Source organism: Polypterus senegalus, chromosome 1 (genome assembly GCF_016835505.1).
Source record: "Polypterus senegalus isolate Bchr_013 chromosome 1, ASM1683550v1, whole genome shotgun sequence".
In the NCBI taxonomy this organism is placed as follows: Eukaryota; Metazoa; Chordata; class Cladistia; order Polypteriformes; family Polypteridae; genus Polypterus; species Polypterus senegalus.
Window position 1 is genome coordinate 291720527 of NC_053154.1, and position 24557 is coordinate 291745083.

At 42.3% G+C, this 24557-nt stretch overlaps 1 protein-coding gene across 3 annotated transcripts in view; it reads left to right on the forward strand.

Moving 5' to 3' along the window:
- The window catches only part of LOC120543437 (VPS10 domain-containing receptor SorCS1), a 1156507-nt gene that overhangs the window by 646002 nt on the left and 485948 nt on the right, over positions 1–24557 (forward strand). The gene's annotated exons all lie outside the window — the stretch shown is intronic.

A 24557-nucleotide genomic window follows, 5' to 3' on the forward strand; every position in this document is an offset into this window, starting at 1 on the left:
GGGTGGTCCTGATCTAATTATGCAATTTTCATTACGCTATAACTTATTAAGTTTATTACATAGAAAATCACCTGAAAAATCCCGGACCATCGAGAAGTGTCCAAACTGACGACATAAAGAATTATCTTTGCACCGAACTGGAATCGTTCCCGCATAAATCAAAGTCATCCAGATGATCCGGATCTGCATAATTAGATCTGGACCACCATGTATAGTAGTAGTAGTTTATTTACTGTATATAGCGCACTTCACAGACAGATGGAAACAGAGCGCTGAACAGAAAATACAGTACAAATACAACAGTCAAAACAAACACTTAGACAAAACCAATAAAAAATAATAAATAAACTGGAAGTATTCAGCACTGATTAAAAAGCTTGTTTAAAAATAAATGTTTTCAGTTGTTTTTTAAACATATATAATATAATATAATATAATATAATATAATATAATATAATATAATATAATATAATATAATATAATCTTCTTATATAATACGCTACCGTGCCTTTTCATTTGTCTGTCCAGGATTTTAAATCACCTGTAGCTCACCTATTGACCTGAATTTCGGTACACATATACTACGTGACGTCTGCTATCCGCTTTCAGGGTGATGATTTTTATTACTCTTTTTATTTTTATTTTATTGTAGAATCAACTCTCTGCAGCACGCAGCAGGGTGGCCGTGTGACGCATGCATACGTGCATCGTTCTCATTCCGTACCACCTTCATGGTCACTTCCCCTACCTCTTCATATCTTTAATCATTCTTGAGGCAGATTGTGGTGCTTAAGTGAAAAATTAAGAAAAACGTACTAATTGCAACATAAAAACTAACTTAATCAGTTTTAATGTGAAAACATGTCGACGAAAGAAGAGAAGCAGTGGGCCGCTAGGGTGGAGAAAAGAAGAGCTGCTCAGGAAGCAGCAAGCATCAACCTCTCAGCAAGCGAATGCTAAACGTATAGAGAAAGAGGATGAAAACTATAAGTCAAGTGTATTCACTGCACGCTATTGTGCAGTGCACCATTACTGATATAATACAATATAATATAATATAATATAATATAACATAGGGGGCATGGTGGCACAGTGGGTAGAGCTCCTGCCTTGCAGTAAGGAGACCCGGGTTCACTTCCCGGGTCCTCCCTGTGTGGAGTTTGCATGTTCTCCCTGTGTCTGTGTGGGTTTCCTCCGGGTACTCTGGTTTCCTCCCACCATCCAAAGCCATGTAGGTTATTGGCAATGCTAAATTGTCCCTAGTGTGGGTACGTATGTGCCCTGCGGTGGGCTGGTGCCCTGCCCTGGGTTTGTTTCCTGCCTTGCGCCCTGTGTTGGCTGGGATTGGATTCAGATGAACCCTGTGACCCTGTAGTTAGGATATAATGGGTTGGATAATGGATGGATGGATAATACAATTAGACTTACAGAATTCAAAGGCAATATATAGCAAAAGTGGAAGAAAAGCGGTGGGGTTGGTGGGTGTAAGAGGTGGAGTTTGGAGGTTGTTGGTTGTAAATTTCCTTTTTTTTTAGTATTTGGATATTCTTCATTTTTAGCCAGCATCTCCAAGTGTCAGTTTTCAATTGATAGCCACAATTCAGCTCTCAGGCACAAGTATTTGCCTTGAATCTCTCTCTCTCTCTCTCTCTCTCTCTCTCTCTCTCTATATATATATATATATATATATATATATATATATATATACTATATATATATATATATGTATATACTGTATATATAGTATATATGCATAGACATAGACAGATCTTCAGATCTTTAGCTTTCCAAAGCCTTTTCAAACTGGCATGGCTGCTTTTTTTATTTGTATTTTTAAACTTGTGTCCCTGGGACATAAAGGACTGTATTACATTAATTTCTCGTGTTCTCTTCTGGTCATTCAAGCTTAGAATGGCCTCTGCTCAAGGCATAGTCATTTCCCATCAGTCATATTCATTTGCTAGACTCACAGTGGATGTATTTTGTCTCTTTGTGTACAGAACATGTATGACTTACACCATATGCAAAGCCACAAGCAGAATAGTGGCCCAATGAAAGATGTCAAAGCGTCCTTTTTCTTTTAACATTTGAGCTTCTCGTGTATTCCTATGAATTTTAACTAACACCACGTAATATGCTTTTATAGTAACTGGAAACTGAAATGTGTCATTTTTATAAGGTATATTTTTAACACAAAATACAAATTTTGCAGGTTTTTGAATTTACTATATGATCAAAAGGTGTTATTACTATACTAATGGATCGGAATAATATTGAATCTTTATTGATTAAAAAAATGTATATATTTTTCAAGGAAATTACAGTAGTATACTGAAAGATGAATTCCATCTTCCTGAAAGGCTTCTCCAGTAAATGAAGTTTTGGTGGCTCTCCAGGTTTGTTATCAAAGATAATGTCACACTCCTCGTCACTATTCCTCAGTACTACACCTTCGGAAAGGTAATAAATCAGCACCATTAATCCTGTTATGACAAAAATGATCCTCTGTATTCAAATGAATGAAATGAACATCATTGCCAACATTTTATTTAAATTATTGCGTCTTTGCATCTTTTAAATCTCAATAAATATATACAGTATACAGTATATATTAATAGATTTTACATATGTACATATCTAGATATGGATAGTGCATGTATTCTCTTCTTATGTTTCTGTAATGGTGCTTATTGTAAAAACAAAACATAGTATTAGAAAAAATGATGTATACTGTATATAAAAGTACAAGGGAGAGATCATAAAGTTTTGGTGACCATCCAGTGCCCCATTTAATGTAAAATAAAAATTGTGAATCAAAGATTGAAAGTGCCACCCTTCTCAGGCCATGGGGGTTTGCTTCCTTGCTGTGGAGCTCAGTATTCTTCTCTCACTGGTTCACAATGCTGCCTACTTCTGGCGGCGTGGTTATTTAAATTGCCCACAGTGGGGAAAAAATGGGAGGTTCAGAGCCAAGCTGGAGGTGATGTCAGTGGGCTTCACTTTCTGGGCTGCAGGCAAAAGAACAGAGGAAGCTAGCAAACGAGTGTCCCCAGGCACTGGTGCCTGTGTTCTTATCTCCAAAATACCATAAGGGTGTTCCCTGATTAACTTGCATGTGATGGTATGAAAAAAAATATGTATATATTGTGGTAAAAATAGGACAGATAACAAGAAAAAGGTTTGGGGATGGCCACCCTGTATACTGGAAAATCAGCAAAATAAAAGACACACGTCTTTACAGATCGGAGTTCACAACTGAAATGAATTAACAAGATGAGTCTGTTCTATAAATATGGTGGATAGAAGGAAGAGGTGGAGTTAGGGCAGCTGGAACAGGAACTGATGTGGCAGGAATGTTAATTCTGGGTACCGGAAGGGATGTCATCAGGGTTGACTGGAAATGATGTTAGTGGGTGGTTCAGTAGTGATATCACTGAGAGGCAGGGCCTTTGGCTGAACTGCAGGGAAACAAGAGAAGAGAGGATCAGTTGCGAGAACCAACCCCCAGTCTGGCAGATAAATAACACCATTTTAGCCTGTAAACTGTTCCCTATGCATGTATGTATATAGTAATGTAAATGACCAGAGAGTGCTAGGGTGCTGAGGCACTAAGGCAGAAGTCCCAAATAATTGAACAAAAGTCTGGATTCAAAAGGGATAAGAAAATGAGGAACCAAAGGCCTTAAATAATTGACATCCTTAACAATGAGAAGATCTGTCCTATAGTGGATCACGGTCCAGAAGGTCCAGAATGAACCCTGATTTCCAGTTGGAGGTCGGCTTATATAGAAGCTGAGATGGAGGGGGTGGGGCCACAACCCATAAAGTGGAAATGATGTCAGAATTAGCCTCTGAAATCTGCCTCCATTATAGCATTTTAAGGGCAAGCAAAACTTTAGTAATTAAAGGCCCTGTGCCACCATTATCCTTCTCATGTTCCTTACCTGCTCACATATATATATATATATATATATATATATACAGTAATCCCTCTTCGATCGCGGGGGTTGCGTTCCAGAACCCCCCGCGACAAATGAAAATCTGCGAAGTGGAAACCATATGTTTGTATGGTTAATTTTATATATTTTAAGCCCTTATAAACTCTCCCACACTGTTAACATTATTACAGCCCTCTAGACATGAAATAACACCCTTTAGTCAAAAGTTTAAACTGTGCCCCATGATAAGACAGAGATGACAGTTCTTTCTCACAATTAAAAGAATGCAAATATATCTTCTCTTCAAAGGAATGCGTGTCAGGAGGAGAGGCAGAGAACAAAAGAAAAGCAAACAATCAAAAAATCAATACATGCTTTTGGGCTTTTAAGTATGCCGAAGCACCGCGATAAAGTGGCATTTTTTAGAGGAGTGTCCGTATCCTCTAGGCAAACAGCCCCTCTGCCCTCTGTCAGGCGCAGAGAACGTCAGAGAGCATGAGAGAAACAGAGAAAAGCAAACAATCAAGCGGGAAGCATATTGTATATTATTGAAGAGTTTTATTTAATACGTAATACATGCTCCAATTGGGTAGCTTCTAAGCCATCCCCCATTAGCGTCCCTTGTATGAAATCAACTGGGCAAAGCAACTGAGGAAGCATGTACAATAAATTAAAAGACCCATTGTCTGCAGAAATCCACGAACCAGTGAAAAATCCGTGATATATATTTAGATATGCTTACATTTAAAATCCGCGATGGAGTGAAGCCGCGAATGTCGAAGTGTGTTATAGCGGGGATCACTGTATATATATAGGGATCTCTATTAGCTTTTCATCTTTATATATATATATATACTGTATATATATATATATATATATATATATATTATCAGGACTTCCCCCTGCTCGCTTCGCTCACCATCCCCCCTTGCCTGCGCTAAGCGCCAGCCACTTCGCGTCTCTGCTGTTCGTGTTGTGAGGAGGAGGCTGAATGCAACCCAAAGAGACATGGTCGCTCCTCCGAAACTCCCTCTTAAACAGTGATACAATGGGGAACAAATACAGTTTTTTTTATCTCCTCTTTGCTCGATCAGCTGCTGGATAGTGCTGCTGCTGCCATCAACGCCGCTGCTGCTTGATGTGCATCTCGAACATTTAAAAGCCTGTACAGCAGCTGTCTTTTTCATCTACTCTTTGTCTTTTATTTCCGGCCCCAGGCGTGGTTAAATCTGTTGGCACAAAATCTCATCTCGCGGGATGTGAGTTATTGATATTTTAGTTTAGAATTTAAAAATGAAATAAGAATCTTAAAAATCTAATAACATCACGTTAAAGTTTGATAAATACTAAAAAGAATTATACCAAACATATATATATATAGGTTTTAAAATAAGCTTTAAAGCATGACAGAAAAAGTGACATATAAACGTCACATAAAATCATTGCACAAATTCTTTGCTCTTTTAGGCTTAGGATTTATATATATTATATATATATATATATATATATATATATATATATATATATATATATATATATATATATATATATATATATATATAGATACTGCATATATATATATATATATATATATATATACACATTAAATACTGAATGGTTTTCAGGACTTACAGGCAGAAAAGGGCAAAGACGCAAGCAGTGGCACAAACACTTTACAGTATATCATCATTCCAATAAAGAGTGAGGAGCAGTGGCAATGCTGTGCCTGGTTTATGTGCTGGATGCTTGGTGGGCCAGGGACACCCAAGAAGGGGGAAGAAAGAAGAATAATCTGGGAAGGAAATGTCTGATAATGAGTGCGATCCCTAGCCTTCTGGCACATTGCAGCTCAAATCAGTTTTCACCTGTGACCTGAAGAATGGCAGACACATTATGCGGTTCCTTTTTATTCCAGGTATGAGACTGGCAGTTTTAAGCATCTAACATTCAAAAATGCCAGGGCTCTAAACTGCCTGACCTGAGCTACCCTCCATGCACTGGTGCCTTTAATAAGACAGTACAGCCATTTAAATGTGTTTTACACTTCAATGTTAGAAGGAAAGTTGGTGCTCCCTAGTGGCTACATCAGGGCATTTGAGTAATCCAGAAGCATTCTAAAAACAATGTGCGTTTGTGTATTTGTGGGTGACTTACACCTACTTACATGAGCACTGTAAACTTTTCATATATCACACTTTATTTCTGCATATATCAATTCTTTTTTTTTTCCTCCCTTTCTGTATATGCTAAAGGCAGACCTGCCACTTAGTCTTTGTAAAAACGCCACCGGCTTATTGTGTGCTTTATAAATTACCCAGACAAGCCTTCTAATGGGTCTGTGTTTGCAAACAAAGCCTTTGATTTGCTGGGCCTGTCAGGAAGGAATGATTTAGATTACTAAAATGCACAGCAGCAACCCTGGCAAATTATGGCCTGACATAAGCCATCTTAATTGGTCATTGCAAAATTAAAACAGGAAGTGCTACGGGTGAAAAAGAAAAATTGTTAGCAATTTAACTGTCTAGGACCCTTAATGAAAGATGGCACCACATCCCATAGCCAGCCCTGCCTTGTGTTGTTTTGGCTAAAGCAAGTCTAATCTTAGAAAGTGGCCTTTAACACTGTGTACAGGACTGCCCTTGAGCACTAACAGTTTTACTTTATTAATCCGCTAAAATGTTGCTTAACAGATGTCTAAAGTATACAAAGCAACTGTAAATTGGAGGTTTTAAATCATATGGTTGTATGATGGGCCATAAAGAATTGATCAATATTGAGATGATGTCATTGTGGCATGCATCATGTGCCACCGCGCTCCATTTTGACAAACATTGCAGGTACAATTTCCATCAAATAATTCATGACTTCAGTGGCACTTGCTGTATTTCACAAGTGCTGATAACATTCTGATAATAAATCTCAAAGTAAGAAAATGAAAAATGGACTTGCTGCTATCTCAGTGCTCTGCTCCTGTTCTGCCTGCTGTCTCTGTCGTATTGGAACTACATAAGTAAAGAAGAATGTTTATCCAGATGCTTAAGTGAGAGCATAGTGTTTACAATTATAAAAGCAAAATCAGGGCAACCCTATTCTAGGCCATCAAAAGATCACTATGCTGAGAAAGTATTTTATTCTGACAGAACTGGGAGCTGTATTTCATTTTAATATACCCATGCATTACAAACCCTTTAGTTGTGTGGAGTCTGGAGGGCCTGAAACCAGTCCCAGCATTCAGGAACCACCCAGGAACCAACCTGTATGGCATGACAGCCTCTAATGATAACAGTATGTCAATAAATAACAAATAATGAATATATATATATAATATAATTTTGACTCACCCTGTATATGGGCCATGGGTATAGGGCATGGAAGCTCCACCCTGTAGGGGCCCGTGGTCGCCGCCAGGGGGCGCCTCAATGCCTTGGGGACCTGTTACCCCAGCACTTCCGCCACACCAGGAAGTGCTGGGGGGAAGATTTAGGACGGCGCCCGGAGAGCAGCCGGGAGGACAGTCGGTACTTCCGCCACGCTGGGGCGTGGCCAGAGGAGGAATGCCGGGAACACCTGGTGCTAATCCGGGAACCATATAAAAGGAGCCGTCTCCATTCATTCAGCGCTAGAGTCGGGAGGTGGAAGGACGAAGCTCAGGAGAGCTGTGGAGGCGGCCCGAAGAAAAGGCATTGTGGCCAGGACTGTGTGTGATTGGGGTAATTGTGCACGTGACTGGGGTCTGAGTGACCAGTAATTGTAAATATTGTGTAAATAAACGTGTGGTGGTGTTTTAACAACATGTCCGCCTGTCTGTGTCCGTGCCGGGTTCACAATATATATATATATATATATATATATATCTATACTAATAAAAGGCAAAGCCCTCACTCACTCACTCACTCACTCACTCACTCACTCACTCATCACTAATTCTCCAACTTCCCGTGTAGGTGGAAGGCTGAAATTTGGCAGACTCATTCCTTACAGCTTACTTACAAAAGTTGGGCAGGTTTCATTTTCAAATTCTACGCCTAATGGTCATAACTGGAAGGTTTTTTTCTCCATTAACTGTAATGGAGTTGAGCTGGAATGACGTGGGGGGGCGGAGTTTTGTGTGACATCATCACGCCTCCCACGTAATCACGTGAACTGACTGTCAACGCAGTGCGTAGAAAACCAGGAAGACCTCCAAAAAGCGCTGAAGAAAACATGCATTTTATAATTGAGAAGGCAGCGAAACAATAAGAAGTGAGCGAGTGACATATACTACCATATTCATGAGTGTTGCCAGCTCGGAAAGGGGAGCTTTTGCCAATGCATGATTTCCTGGTACACGGATTACATTGATCAGCGCATCACGATTCATTTTACCCTCGCACCACCTTAGTTTGAGAAGAAGTATGAAAAAATATGAGGTTAACACAGAAAAACAGATCACCAATTCAAGCTTTATGAATAATCGATTCGCCATCAATAATTGTTTTGGTAAAGCCATCCTCCTTCCATTTTATAATTTTTCCGCCACTAGCCATAATTAAATGAACGGTAAAAAAGTAAGAGCAAAGCGAGGGTGACTTATTTAGGCAGGCATATATATGACAGCAACACTCATGACAATGTCAATCATGTTACGTTATTATTAAAATGTTTCCTTTTCTTTTTCATTACTTCTTTAACACACTACTTCTCCGCTGCGAGGCGCGGGTATTTTGCTATATATATATATATTTATGAATGACCTCCAAAGAGCGCTGAGACTTTTGATATCATGAACGTGTCTGCAAACTGGGGTCTCCTGCCCAGCAAAAGTCGAGCAGCCAGCGCGCGCATAACTGTGCCGGCCTTTGAGACGCTGACTGCGCTTCTGCCTTAAGTCAAAGTGAGCACTTTTATTTTTTTTCATCCTCCCCCTGCGCTATAGCCCAGACAAGTGCAAACACGGGACCCCTTTTCTACACCACGGCAAAATAATATTAAGGCGATTCACACTTTCTTTTGCACGTATACGATTATCAGGTCCTCACCTCGAATTATGAAGACACGCACACGAGTGCAGGACTGACAGTGCCATCACAGCTGATTAATGGCAGGGACGTCTCACCAGTCTACACAAGACCCACCGCGACTGTCCCCAAAAGGCGATCATAACGTCAGCGAACACATCTCTCTATACTATATAAAAGAAAAGGGCAACTTTCCTTTCTTTACACCTTTTTTCCTTTTATCCCAAACCAAAGCCTTTCTCTCTTAACACTGCAGAGGACACAAAACTAATTTTCTTTAAATGCCGGTAAGGCACATTACCAGAGGAACAAATTTGAACGTTCACATAGAATATGTAATTTCAATGTACCTGTACTTCTTAAAACGTTAATGTTTTACTGTTTAATAACTTATAGACTATAATTTATTATTTTTCTCTTGCACTCAGTGACCAAACCTATACACACACATATAGACACATACAAACATACACACAAGTATATGTATGTGTATATATATATACACACACACACATACATACATACATACATACATACATACACACATATATATAATTTGTGTGTGTGTATGTATGTATGTGTGTATATATGATGTACATAGGTATGTATGTATATGTGTATATGTAGATATGTATATAGATATGTAGATATGAAGATATGTATGTGTATATATGTATATATATATATATGTATGTATGTATGTATGTATGTATGTATGTATGTATTGTGAACTTTGCCCGGACACAGACAGGCGGACATGTTGTCTTAAAACCACCACACGTTTATTAAACACAATATTTACAATATTGGTCACTCAGACCCAATTCAATGGTCACTCAGACCCAGTTCAAAAGTGCACAATACCCCAAATAACACAGTCCTGGCCACAATGCCTTGTCTTCGGGCCGCCTCCACAGCTCCTCTTGCCTCGTCCTCCTTCCACCCGACTCTAGCCTCGAATAAATGGAGACGGCCCCTTTTATAGAGGACCCGGATGAGCCCCAGGTGTTCCCGGCAATCTTCTGTTGGCCACGCCCCAGTGTGGCGGAAGTGCCGGCTGTCCTCCCGGCTGCTCTCCGGGCGCCGTCATAAATCTTACCCCCAGCACTTCCTGGTGTGGCGGAAATGCTGGGGTAACAGGTCCCCAAGGCACTGGGGTGCCTCCTGGCGGTGACCACGGGCCCCTACAGGTAAAGGCTTCCATGCCCTTGACCCGTGGCCCCAAAGCAACCCGGAAGGCAAACCCCCGTGATCCAGGCAGGGCTCTGACCCTCTTCCGGTCCCTCCTGGCGTCCCGGCCGGGTCATGGCCCCTGGCATCCCTGACAGTGCCCCACAGCCAGCGAAGACCACTCGTGGGTAAGAGCGACCCGTCCCGCGAGGGCAGCAGAGCCCCGAAACGGGTCCCACTCGAGGATAGCCGGGGTCCGGCCCGCACTCCTAGCAGGGACAGGGGCGGAAACACAATCTGAGCACCAACCCATGGTGCATCCCTGCGCCTCGCACAGGTTGTGCTCCCCCCTTTTACCGGCACCCCGGGGCCTCCTCGGTCGGCACCCCCTCCGGGACCTCCACGCCCCTTTGTTCCGAGCCACTGGTTCCCCCGTAGGCTCCTCCAGCTGTGAGCGCACCTGCGCACCGGCAGAGAGATCATTCTGCAGACGGCCCGACATCAGAGGGCTGTTCCGCCACGAAGGGGTTCCTTCAACTCGCCCGAGGTCCGTCCCTACAAAAGAGAATACAGGGCAGAACCGCTGCCAAAGCACCCAGCTCGTGCCACGCACGGGCAGCGTTCCCCTCCAACCGGCACCCGGCACTTGCCTGATCGGCACCCTCTCCGCGGCTTCCGTGTCCTCTCGATAGTGGAACTGTCGGCACCGCCTGCTCTCTCACCGCCGGCCTCAGGGATTCCCTCTGCTCCCTCAGAGGGCGGCCAGCCGTACGCGTGCACCCAGCAACGCGTCTCACTGTATTGGAGGAGGCGGCACCCAGCCGCTTAATCCTCCCTTCACTTTCGGACGCCTTGACGATATGCGACTCCGTATTAACCAACACGAGCCCCTTTCCCGTCTGCGTCCGCAACATATCGGAGGAATCGGCACCCAGCCTCTTATTCCTCCGTTCACTCTGGGACGCCATGATGGTTTGAGACTCCTTATGGAAAAGAAGGCGCCTCTTTCCCGTCTGCGTCCCTATAGTGCGGGCAAGACCGCAGCCGACTCGGGCGAGGGCGCTAGGACCCGGGGCACTTAGCAGCCCGTGTCCAGTCAGCGTCCTCTCGGACTCCCCCCTCGCCGCGCATACAGCCCGCGGCGCCGCACCTCCTGTCGGAGGGCTGTTTACTCGGAACTGATCGTTATCATCACAGCCTTTTTCAACAGACCCTCCCGTATGCTGTACGGAGTCGGCTGAACTCACCGTCTCCGCTGTACCTCTCCGGCTGGAGATTCCAGCGTCGCGCCGTCCCGTTGTTGATCGAAACGTTCTCAGCGCCGCGAGCGCCTTCCTCTCCAGTTCCAGCACCTCAGCCCGGAGGGCACATAGCATCTGTAACACACGCTGCTCTGCGGGCTGAAGGGACGCCTCCAGCTCCGCCAAAGCAGCCGGCAAAGACAGGAAGTTAACCGACGCGGAGCCTACCTGTCTTTCAGCCTCCAACGCCGCCACTCCCTGTGGGCCTTCTCCTCCAGCCCAATCGGGTCTCCCCCCTGCCCGTGATGGACATTCCTTGGTCCCACCTCTCTGCAGTCATCGGCGGGCACACAAGACACACCGTCCAATCGCGTGCCTGTCAGGGGGAGGGACTTCTGGTCCGGCCATCTTGGCTCCCCTTCTGCGGTGTCGACGTGCCTGCCGGCAGCCTTGCTGTTGCCAGCACCTCTCGAGCTGCAGCGTCTCCTCCTCCGCAGTCCTCGCGGCTGCCGCTGTGCTGCCGGAGCCCCGCAGACCAGCATGCGCCTGCCACTGACGTGGATCCGGGAAGTCCCTGTCTGCAATAAAGAAAACACGCCGGCCCCATGGGCCGGCTGCCGCTAGGCAGGGAACTCACCTCCCCGGACTCGTCAAACCGAGGACACCTCCTCGGCGTGGCCTTTCTTGACGCCATGCCGTCCCGGGCGCCTCCAGCAACGGCGCGCTCGTTGGAGACCGCTGCACTCGTTGTAGGCACGCCGCCCTCCCGCATCAGGGAATAACGGCCCTCCTGCGGACCCCTGGCGGTCCGTGGGGTTCCTTTACCCCGCGGGGCTGTGTGCACGCAGCCCCGATGCGTGCGTGGGGTCCCCTGCTGCGCCGGGCTGTCCACAACAAATTTGTGATATACAGGTCCCCGCCTTGAAACAGGCGGAGCATCCTGCCGACTACGCCAGATGTGAACTTTGCCCGGACACAGACAGGTGGACATGTTGTCTTAAAACCACCACACGTTTATTAAACACAATATTTACAATATTGGTCACTCAGACCCAATTCAATGGTCACTCAGACCCAGTTCAAAAGTGCACAATACCCCAAATAACACAGTCCTGGCCACAATGCCTTGTCTTCGGGCCGCCTCCACAGCTCCTCTTGCCTCGTCCTCCTTCCACCCGACTCTAGCCTCGAATAAATGGAGACGGCCCCTTTTATAGAGGACCCGGATGAGCCCCAGGTGTTCCCGGCAATCTTCTGTTGGCCACGCCCCAGTGTGGCGGAAGTGCCGGCTGTCCTCCCGGCTGCTCTCCGGGCGCCGTCATAAATCTTCCCCCCAGCACTTCCTGGTGTGGCGGAAGTGCTGGGGTAACAGGTCCCCAAGGCACTGGGGTGCCTCCTGGCGGTGACCACGGGCCCCTACAGGTAAAGGCTTTCATGCCCTTGACCCGTGGCCCCCAAAGCAACCCGGAAGGCAAACCCCACGTGATCCAGGCAGGGCTCTGACCCTCTTTCGGTCCCTCCTGGCGTCCCGGCCGGGTCATGGCCCCTGGCATCCCTGACAGTATGTATGTATGTGTGTGTGTGTGTGTGTGTGTGTGTGTGTGTGTGTATATATGACAGCAGCAATCCAAGCTGTGAGAAAACAGTAAAAGGAGGCGTGTCAGACGTCGTGGTACATTTTCTGATGCAGCTGCGAAAACAACTTCGTGCCGCTGCCGCCAAATACACAAAACAATTACTTTGACAATCATGTTACATTATTTTTAAAATGTTTCCTTTTCTTTTTCATAACTTCTTTAACACATGACATCGCAGTGAAGCGCGGGTATTTTGCTATATATATATATATCACAGCGACACTCATAACAGTGACAAAACAATTACATTGACAATCATGTTATGTTATTTTCAAAATGTTTCCTTTTCTTTCTCTTTTCTTCTTTAACACACTACTTCTCCGCTGCCAAGCGCAGGTATATATATATATAGATAGATAGAGATATATATATATAGATAGATATCAGAACAACATATATATATATATAGATACATAGATATATATATATATAGATACATAGATATATATATATATATATAGATAGATATGAGAACAACACTCATATCAATGACAAAACAATTACATTAACAACCATGTTACGTTATTTTTAAAATTTTTCCTTTTCTTTTTCGTACCTTCTTTAACACACTACTTCTCGCCAAGGCTGGTATTCTGCTATATATATATATATATATATATATATATATATATATATACTCACCTAAAGGATTATTAGGAACAGCATACTAATACGTGTTTGACCCCCTTTCGCCTTCAGAACTGCCTTAATTCTACGTGGCATTGATTCAACAAGGTGCTGAAAGCATTCTTCAGAAATGTTGGCCCATATTGATAGGATAGCATCTTGCAGTTGATGGAGATTTGTGGGATACACATCCAGGGCACGAAGCTCCCATTCCACCACATCCCAAAAGATGCTCTATTGGGTTGAGATCTGGTGACTGTGGGGGCCATTTTAGGACAGTGAACTCATTGTCATGTTCAAGAAACCAATTTGAAATGATTCGAGCTTTGTGACATGGTGCATTGTCCTGCTGGAAGTAGCCATCAGAGGATGGGTACATGGTGATCATGAAGGGATGGACATGGTCAGAAACAATGCTCAGGTAGCCTGTGGCATTTAAACGATGCCCAATTGGCACTAAGGGGCCTAAAGTGTGCCAAGAAAACATCCCCCACACCATTACACCACCACCACCATTCTGCACAGTGGTAACAAGGCATGATGGATCCATGTTCTCATTCTGTTTACATCAAATTCTGACTCTACCATTTGAATGTCTCAACAGAAATCGAGACTCATCAGACCAGGCAACATTTTTCCAGTCTTCAACTGTCCAATTTTGGTGAGCTTGTGCAAATTGTAGCCTCTTTTTCCTATTTGTAGTGGAGATGAGTGGTACCCGGTGGGGTCTTCTGCTGTTGTAGCCCATCCGCCTCAAGGTTGTGCGTGTTGTGGCTTCACAAATGCTTTGCTGCATACCTCGGGTTGTAACAAGTGGTTATTTCAGTCAAAGATGCTCTTCTATCAGCTTGAATCAGTCGGCCCATTCTCCTCTGACCTCTAGCATCAACAAGGCATTTTTGCCCACAGGACTGCCGCATACTGGATGTTTTTCCCTTTTCACACCATTCTTTGTAAACCCTAGAAATGGTTGTGCGTGAAAATCCCAGTAACTGAGCAGATTGTGAAATACTCAGACCGGCCCGTCTGGCACCAACAACCATGCCACGCTCAAAATTGCTTAAATCACCTTTCTTTCCCATTCTGACATTCAGTTTGGAGTTCAGGAGATTGTCTTGACCAGGACCACACCCCTAAATGCATTGAAGCAACTGCCATGTGATTGGTTGATTAGATAATTGCATTAATGAGAAATTGAACAGGTGTTCCTAATAATCCTTTAGGTGAGTGTATATATATATGGACAGGCATCCCTGTAAGAAGTCTGGAAGATCCAAGCCAAGGATGTCACACCCGGACAAGGCTGCCCTAATGGGTGGATGGACATCGCAGCCAGAGGAGATGGTTTCTTACCCAGGACTGAAGCCCCAAACAAATAGATAGGCATCCCAACCAGACATGTGCTCAATACCTTCCCTGGTCAGGATAAAAGAGGACAGGGAAGGACTTGTCTCTGAAGGGTATTTATTCCCACCTGGCGCTAGATGGCAGCAGCCCTTCATATCGGCACCTATTCAGGAGCCAGCAAGGGATGCCGGGAGTTGTAGTCTGGTAGCACAGCCATGGTGGGGTCCATGGGTACCACAAGAGGGCGCTGCAGGGACATGCACTCCCTACTATATTAGACTTCCGTATGACCCGGAAGTACTTCCAATGGGCAGCAGTTCTAGCACTGGAATAAGAGCGACTGCACCCCCTTGTCCAGATGAGTCAGAGCTGGGAGGAAGGAAGGCAACACTTGACTGGAGGAGAGGAGTGCAGTGGTGAGAGGAGAGGAATTGTGAGGTGATTCTGAGAGAAATTACTTTGTTACTTTTGGAGGTACAGTATTGTGTTGAATAAACACCCTTTTATTTGATCCTGGGACTGCATTTGTGTCTTCGTGTTTGGGTCTTGATAGCACCCCATTTACAACACCATATATATATTTATACAGCATATATGAATATTCATATATATGTATACAGTATATACAGTATATGTATATTGTATACATAGAGTATATATATATATATATATATATATATATATATATATATATATATACAAGGTTAGTCAAAATTATGTTAACACTAATGGTACTTGTATGTATATACTTACAATTTTTGTGGACATTTTATGTGCCACATACGGTACATGTGCTGAACAGGATGGCGAACAGGTTGTGACTTTCCTGTAAATCATCTTTCACATATGAAGTATGTTTTGTGAATAAATTGTTTCCGCCATTCAAATATTAAAATAATTTTGACTCACCTTGTATATATATATATATATATATATATAAATACTGTATGCATACAGAGAGAGATTCACTCCACTTCTTATTGTTATATAACATTGATTCACTGAGAAAAATTTTCATATTTTCAGACTCTAAATGTTTATGCAGAAATACTGTAATAGTAAATAGTAATGATAATAGTAGTAAACCTTATAATATTTGCATGTACAAACATACATAAGATGATTAAGCAAAATTATAACAATATGAAGTCCACTTAAGATATGAGATATGGTTTGTTGAAAACAAAGGCAACGAAAAAGCTCCAGAAACTCTGAGACTTACAGTTGTCACATTTCAGAAAACCCAGGCCTACTGGCTGCCACCCTACCACCACCATCCCAGTTATTCTGCTGTAACAAGAATGGCAACAGATTGTACTCTGTCTATCCATTATCTAACCTGCTGGTCCAGTTTATTCTGAGAGCATCTGGCATAAGGCATAAACCAAAATTGGATGGAGGGATAGTCTCCAGCAGGGCAGATCCATTCACCTACCCAGAAATGCCAGCTGGCTTAACCTGCTCATTTTTCCAATATGAGAAGAAATGTAGAGTATGTTGAGAACAGCTCGTAAGACATTAAGACATGGAGAGAATGAGCAAACTAAAGAGTCTGAGGGATCAAGGCAGCAGCACTAAACACTCTACCTAATCCTCCATTCTCCCCCTGCACTTTTTGTATTAAACTAAGCAAAAGAACATGGACTTAAATTACATTATTTATGCATTACATTCCTTAGAGTACATCAATTATATCACCTTGATATTCTTATTATAAGTTCGGATCACCGGCAAAAAAGTATTTCCCTTTATTTGCTAAAATAGCTAACTTAAAGACTATTTTTTGTTTACAAGGTCATCTTATTGTCTGACTCAAGAGCAGAACATCGTTTTTCCTTTGAGCAAAAAATAAAAAAAACAATGTCAGATGGTGACAGAAAATATAAAATGAATACAGATACTTGACTGCCCTGACATCACATGTTGACCTGTGTGTGCATTTGCACAGACACAACACCAGTAGCATAGAAATGACACTAATGTGATATATAGTACTGGTTGAATCATCGCAATGCAACTCTGAATGGCAAACTTTGAGAAAAGAACAATTGCAGCTTATCTGAACAATTTAGTTTTATCTACCTGTTGAATACTTTTATCTGTGTTAAGTAATAGAGTACAATGGAGCTACTCTTTATGAAGAATCCCCAGGGATCTTTTATGACCACAGGGAGCCAGAACCTCAGTTTTATATCTCATCTGAAGGACAACGCTATTTTTACAGCAGAGTGTCACTGTCACTGCACTGGAGCATTGGGATCCACATTCAGACCACAGGGTAAGCACCCCATGCATGTCTCTCCAGCAGCAACCTAAGGTTTTCCTGGTTGGTCTCCCATCCAAGAACTAGCTGGGCCCGAACATGCTTAGCTTCAGTCAGATGACCTCTTCCAAAGTGCATGTAATATCGCTGCCGGCCATATCTAAATGTACATCCATATTGTCAAAGGCAGCAGTTAACATTTTATCAGATTGTATATTGATTTAAAATGAAAATATTATCTTTGAAACTACACCCATTTTTTCTTAAAAATATCCTGAGGTTTTGCGTTAGTAGAGACCCTCCCCAATGGGATGACACTCAGAAGCACGACTGCCACGTCTTTTAAAGGTTGCTTGTCAATTGATGAGGCAACTGCAGGTTTGCAGCACCACAGAAACAAATACAAGCTGACCACTGCAACATGTAAAGTGCCGGTCACCAGATGGTTGATGCAGGGGACATTATAACTTGCCCACTAACCTGGCCCTGACCCTGTCTGTTTTCTGTGTCTGTGTATAGTAGAACGGGAAATTCCGCTACAATAAATAACCTTGCTGTTGTTTCAAGTTGAATAAAGCTGGTTGTAATAATGTACTGAGACTCAGCATAGTCTTTGGGATGCAAGACACCAACTCACGCATCACAAAATATAATATACTAGCCAACCCGCGGCATAGCATACGCCACATATAATTATTTATTGACGAGTGAACACTTCCTGAAAGACACAGTTGTCCAAATGGGGAGGGTTTGAGGATACAACTGTCAGTGAATGAAAAGATGGAACATACAATTGTCCGTGACTGAAAACAGGTTTTGGCAGATACAGGCATATCATTTTTGAAAGTTTGGCCCTGTGCCTTATTAATTGTCATTGCAAACGGCAATCTAACAGGAAATTGTCTGCGTGTAAACGTAAAAGGCAAATTTGAATCTGATGGGATCAGTGAAATCCGGGGAAATAAGGACAGTTTGTGAGGTAGCAGATGTGATAGTCTTACACTCCAGTACATTGCGGTGAATGCTGTTAACAGAAGGTCTAGTGCCATTACAGAGACAGATTCCTCAACCATGTGCAAATCCATTGAACACAAACGTTTGTCTGAAGCCACGCTGATGTGACGTCACCTTACCACTATCCTCTTACTGAAAAACATTTACAAACGCATTTCACAACGGAATTTCAATGCAACATTTGCTCAAAAACCTTCACGCTCCAGAAATATCTCAAAGCACATTTAAACACACACTGCGCTGAACAAACGCATTCCACACAGGTCTTTCAATGCACTATTTGATTGAAAACATTCCGACTGCAGAGATATCTCAACGCACATTTAAAATCACACTCCACTGCACGAATTATGCAATGTGAACATTGCCAGCAATGCTTTAAAACAATGCTCTCAAGAAGCACTTACAAACTCATTCCAATTCCTTTCAGTGTCAACTAGCAAACCCCATGCACAGTCATTGCATTCAGTTTTACGCTGCTTTTCAAGAAGATACCGCCATTCCCATCCAAGAACATAACATTGGCCTACCTACCGTAGTATGTACAATACTTCTTGTAATGCTCTTCATTGGCCATCAGAGGAGTTGGTGGGCCTGGCCCTGTCATGCGTATCCCATGGTCTTACAGTTGGTGGGCTCTGTGAATTGGCGGGCGTGGCTCTCTTTCTTACGTGCGGTGAAAAGTCAACGTGCCCTTAGTGAATGGCAGGCGGAGCTCTGTCGTGCATTCCCTGTGATGGGGGAGGAGGGTTAGAGTTGGCGGACGGGGCTCTTTGAGTTGGCGGTCGTAGCTCTCTGTCTTGCGTGCGGTGAAAAGTCAATGTGGCTCAGAGGTTCATGTGGACTTTTGCACAGACGAAAGCGACTGAGGCTGTGTTTGTTGAGTTGTTGCGTGCGGGCACATGAGCAGGCAGTGCACATACCTCAAGAGCGACGCTAGACGCGGGAGAATGGTTACAGTTGGCGTGCGTGGCTCTGTCGTGCGTATCCCATGACGCGGTAGGAGGGTTAGAGTTGGCGGGCGGGGCTCTGTTGAGCGTATCCCATGGTCTTAGAGTTGGCGTCCGGGGCTCTGTGAGTTGGCGGGCGTGGCTCTCTGTCTTGTTTTCACCGTCTTGCGTGCCCTTAGTAAATTATATATATAGATAATTGTTTGATGAAGTTTAATGATATCTTATATAGTTTTATAAGTACCTCTCATGGAAAGCAGAGATGACTGGGAGAAGATCTGTCGGCTTGTCTGGGAGCATCTGGGAATTGTCCAAGTGGTGCTGGAAGAAGGTGCTGATGATAGGGAGATCATCATTAAATGCAGAGAACATTATAACTTGGCCACTGACCTGGCCCCAACCCTGCATGCTTGCTGTATCTGTGTATAGTAGAATGGGAGATCCTGTTACAATTAACAAACTTGCAGTTCCTGTATCGAGTCAGCCTCGTCTTAGAGGTGCAAGACACCAACTCACGCATCACAAAAGAAAGAAAGAAAGAAAGAAAGAAATAAAGAAAGTTATAAACCTAAATTGAAGTAAGTGGCTTCAAAACAATGGGTGAGGTGCATGGATGTTAGGGTTGATGGATGGATCAATAGATCAATGAATGTATATACATTTTGTTTGTGTAGAATAGTCTCATGGTCATTTATTTGATGACTGAGAAAGCCATTCTGACAGAAACTAGGCCACACTGCCTGGAGTGAAAAGTCATTTGCAGCAGTAAATGTGCAAAATATAGGATTCCAAAAATTATATCTCTGTGTTAGCTGTAAATAAGCATTCATTAAATAAGGCAGAACAATACATAATACAAAACAAATGAAACTAAATGCCCTCATTTTTTGCATTCTGCAAAAACATGTCACTTTTTTCATTAATAGACAATTTTATGGATATATCCATTCTTTCTACCTAAGTTTTGTACAAGTTCTTATTTAATCTTTGATGGACCCCAGGCAGACGAAGATCCCCACACTAGAACCTCCATTTGTATGCCAGCATGAATTGTTTATCAGTGCCATTGGAAGTGTGGTTTCCTTGGCGACCAGAAAGTGACATCAGCAAAGACTAATGGAGGATTTATGTCACTTATGAGTGATCGCGGCTGCTGGGCATAGTACCTGGAAAAAAGAAAAATGCAAAAGACTGGAAGCCTGTCTGATACATCACCACAACGCATTTATTCACTCCTGGTCGCTGAAACCTTTTGTATTTCACTAATGCTTTTTAGGCTAATGAATTTGTCTTCCTCCTTGAATGTGATACATTGCGGATAGCACAGAAGCTGCTTTTCTGAACCGATTACTGTTAAAATGGTTTGTGTCATTTACTACTCTGAGTGATTTTTTTTCCCTCTAAATAAACAAGCCATTAAGAGGAATCCAATAAGTGTTTCAACAGTCTTTTAAATTCTATTCTCTAATTCCCTTCTCTGCTTTACTCTTAAAATTCAATATCTAATTTGGTATGTTAGCACAGTACTTCAATCCTCATATCTTTATTTTTTTATTTTGAAAAACAGTTTGGGAGAGTGCTTTATATTAAAGTTGTTACATGAAGCAAAATGTTCAGTCACTCCACACTGCTATGGCTTTCAACTTTAAACCAAGGGTGGATAAAGGACAGAGCAGGTTACTGCTGCTACTTCATAATTTCTGGATCCCTAGCCTGTGATTTTCATGTGTGGAGTTTGCACTTCTTCTCATTTCTTCATGGGTTTTTTATGTAGGTAATCTGTTTCTTTCTCTAGAATTCTAAACTGATGCATGTTATGCTAACTAGAAAGTCTAAATTGGCATAGAGTGTAGTTGCATGCAACCTGGACTGAAACATAGGAAGCAAAGAATTATGGTGCAAGGAACCTTATCAGAATCAGATGATGTCAAATGTAGTGTCCCTCAGGGTTTTTTTATCTATTACTAGGGGGCTTTGCCCCCTGCTCGCTTTGCTCACCAACCCTTACCACCGTTGTGAAGAGGGGGGCTGAATGCACCCTAAGGAGATGCAGTCACTCCTCTAAAATCCCCCTTAAATGGTGATACAATGGGAAAAAAATACAGTTTTTTTTACCTCCTCTTTGCTCGATCAGCTGCTGGTTTGAAAGTTTAAAAGCCTGTAGAGAAGCTTTCCCTTTGTCTCACTGCCTTGTCTCTCTTCTCCCCCAGACATACTCAAACACTATTCGATCTCTTTTTGCTGTTCCGTTATTTCACCGAGTAATATTTTCCATTTGTTTGGATTAATGCAATATTTACGATCATTTTTATGAGACTTTCGAATTTTCCTGTCCATTATCTCTAACTTGCTCTGCATGTGTATTGCGCCAATGTTTTTGAATCCTTTATGATGTTCTACTTTGTGTTTTTCCGGCTCTGGGTGTGATTAAATCTCTTGGCACAATTTGCTTTCTTTTTTGCATTCTTTTCTCTCCAAAGCTTTTGGGTCTCTTTTTGATGCACTGCTCTTTTTTCTTCAGTTAGTTCTTGAAGTGTCATCTAGGACGCCTAAAATTGTTAAGAGCTGAGAGCACAGGAAGTGTGTCTGCCAAAAGCATTCCAACAACTGAGAGGTTAGATGACCGTGGTCGTTTGAAAATGGTTGTAAGTAGGGTGTGACTTGCAAAGGTCACCGTCTCACGGGACTTGTTTCCAATGGTTGTAAGTATGACGTGACTTGACTGTCTTGTGGGATGTGAAAGTGTCTGTCTCTCTTCAAAAGATCACGTCTCATCGCAGGAAAAAAGTCTTGTCTCGTCCCAAGATTTTTTTTATAATAGACAGATTTGACAGACGAGATTTGTCCCCATGGACTTGATATTGCGGATCACATTGTTATCGGTGACAAGAGTAGGGAGCAGGTGTGTAAATGAGAGGGAGGTCAGTGGAATGGTAGGATGCAGGGGGTAGAGTTGGCAAAAGTGGATGAGTTTGAATACTTGGGATCAACAGTACAGAGTAAAGGGGAGTTTGGAAGAGAGGTGAAAAAGAGAATGCCGGCAGGGTGGAATGCGTGGAGAAGGCTGTCAGAAGAGAAGAGATAGTGAAGAACTGAAAATTACTCATCCATTTTAGGCACCAAATCAGTTGGATGATACATGTATCATTAGAAAGGAAAGACAAATCAATGAATTAGGAATGAACTGACATGGTAGATTTAAACCATTAACAGGCTATGAAATTAAATAAGATCTGTTATTGGTGAGGATTGGCTTCTAATGAAACAAGTAGATTGGAACAAAAACCTGCAGCCACTGCGGCTCTCCAGTGTCGGAGTTGGCACCCTGTTATAGAGATTCATGTCTGCTTCCTCTGGGATGGCTCAATTTGAGTAATGTAATCAGTAATTACACACAAATTCTACATTCCAACCTGCCATACATGGTGTGATAGCAGTGTGTGGTATAAATAATCAGCTAGTGTTCAATTGAACACTGGAGTCAGAAAACAAGTAACTTTAAAAATGCCATGATAGCTAGGTCTAGGAGGACAGTTCTAGAATCTCCCCCAATGGCTTTTGTCATGGACTTTTCATGCACAAATGTTTCAAGTGTTATCACCACGAATGATGTCAACAACAAAAAAAAAACTTTAAGTGAAATGCAGTCTTGTGGATTGAACCAGTGTGTGGATTATACAACCAAACAGACGGAAAACTGAACCATTGAGGAGAAGAAAAAGTTGCTTGGTTGGTCAAATCAAGGTTCCCTTTGCATCTTGCTAATAAAAAGACCAAAATTTGATGAACGCAACTTGAAACCATGCAGCCATCCAGTTTGATATTAACAATACAGACCAATGGTAGCAGTGGTGTGGGGAATGATTTTTTTCTGGCGTACCATAGTGCCCTCTATAGAACATCTGAACAGCAAAGACTTTCTTTCATGGCTACATTTTATCCTCAATTCAGATGGAATCTTCCAGCATAATAATACACCACGTCACATGGCATGCATTATCACCACACAATCTCAGGAACATAACAGTGAGGTTTTCACTGCCTGCACAGTCCCAAGACCCTGTTGAGCATCTCTGGGATGAGGCGAGACTGGCTGTCTGCAGCAAGACGGTGGCTGTTCAGTTTGCAGAAACTATGCAACTCATTCTTTCTGCATTGAACAACAGCATCTTGTAGAATCAGATTAGATTAGATTAGATTAGGTTGTGTGCATGTGCTGATTACAGAGCTTTACTACACTCAGCACATGACAAACCACCCGGTTTAGAATCCGAGTGTAGCCGTCCAACGCATTAACAGTGTGAGTTTTTTTTTACGGTGGCTGAAGTGATTAGATTAGATAAAACTTTATTAATCCCATGGGGAAATTCAAATCCATTCACTGCAAAAAATCTTTCAATGAGAGTTGTTTTGCTTTTATTTAGCAAAATAATCTGCCAATAGACTAAGCAAAATTCGTTTGACAGGATTTCTTAAAGTAAGCTAAATAATTGTAAATATACATTTTTTGATAAGGCAATAATTCTTACAATAAGGAAAACAAGATTTAATGACATGATATAAATACACTGTAAAAAAAATAATGTTAAATTTATGGTAAAGTATTGGCAGCTGGGTTGCGAGAATTTTACCATAAAAAAGAAGGTGACAATATTTTTAGCTTTATGGTATAACTTTGTAGTAAATAATTATTTTTTCTTTACAACACATTCCAATAGAAGGAAACGTTTAACCATGCACTGCAATAAATATGCCAATCAATAAACCATTATAAAGTATTGTCATGATCAAACTCCAGTACACCTTTTGCATCAATAAAGTAACAATAACCAATAGCAAACATATATCATATAATAATACACAATGAAAACAATGCAATGTTTAAGGAAGTTATCGCACAATGTCTGGTGGAGAAGTAAAGTTTGCTTTTGTGGTATATGGTGTCCTACAGGTGTGCCAGCTTATCGAATACAACCCACCATAAATCAGCTTCCATAACCTCAAAAAAACCTTCAGCACAGTGGGAAAAATACGTCTGCTAACTTTCTTTAAGATTTTTTCCCTCCTGTTCAAAGGTATGTATGCAGTTCAGCAGGAACAATATGGAAAAAGAGGGCGTGTCCTTATGCAAATATCATACTGTAATTTCAGTGTTACTAAAACAGCTGTTTACCATCGCTATTTAACAGTTTTACACTTTTAAAATAACAGCAATTTGGTATGTAGCAAATTTTGAAGGTAGAAAAATATTGATTTTACAGAACTTGACTGTAAAAAATAATGAAATGTATTGTTTAAGATACTGTATACAGGTAATTTTCAGTAGAACATACAGTAAGTTAACTTTAAAGGTATTTTACTTTCACCCTTTAC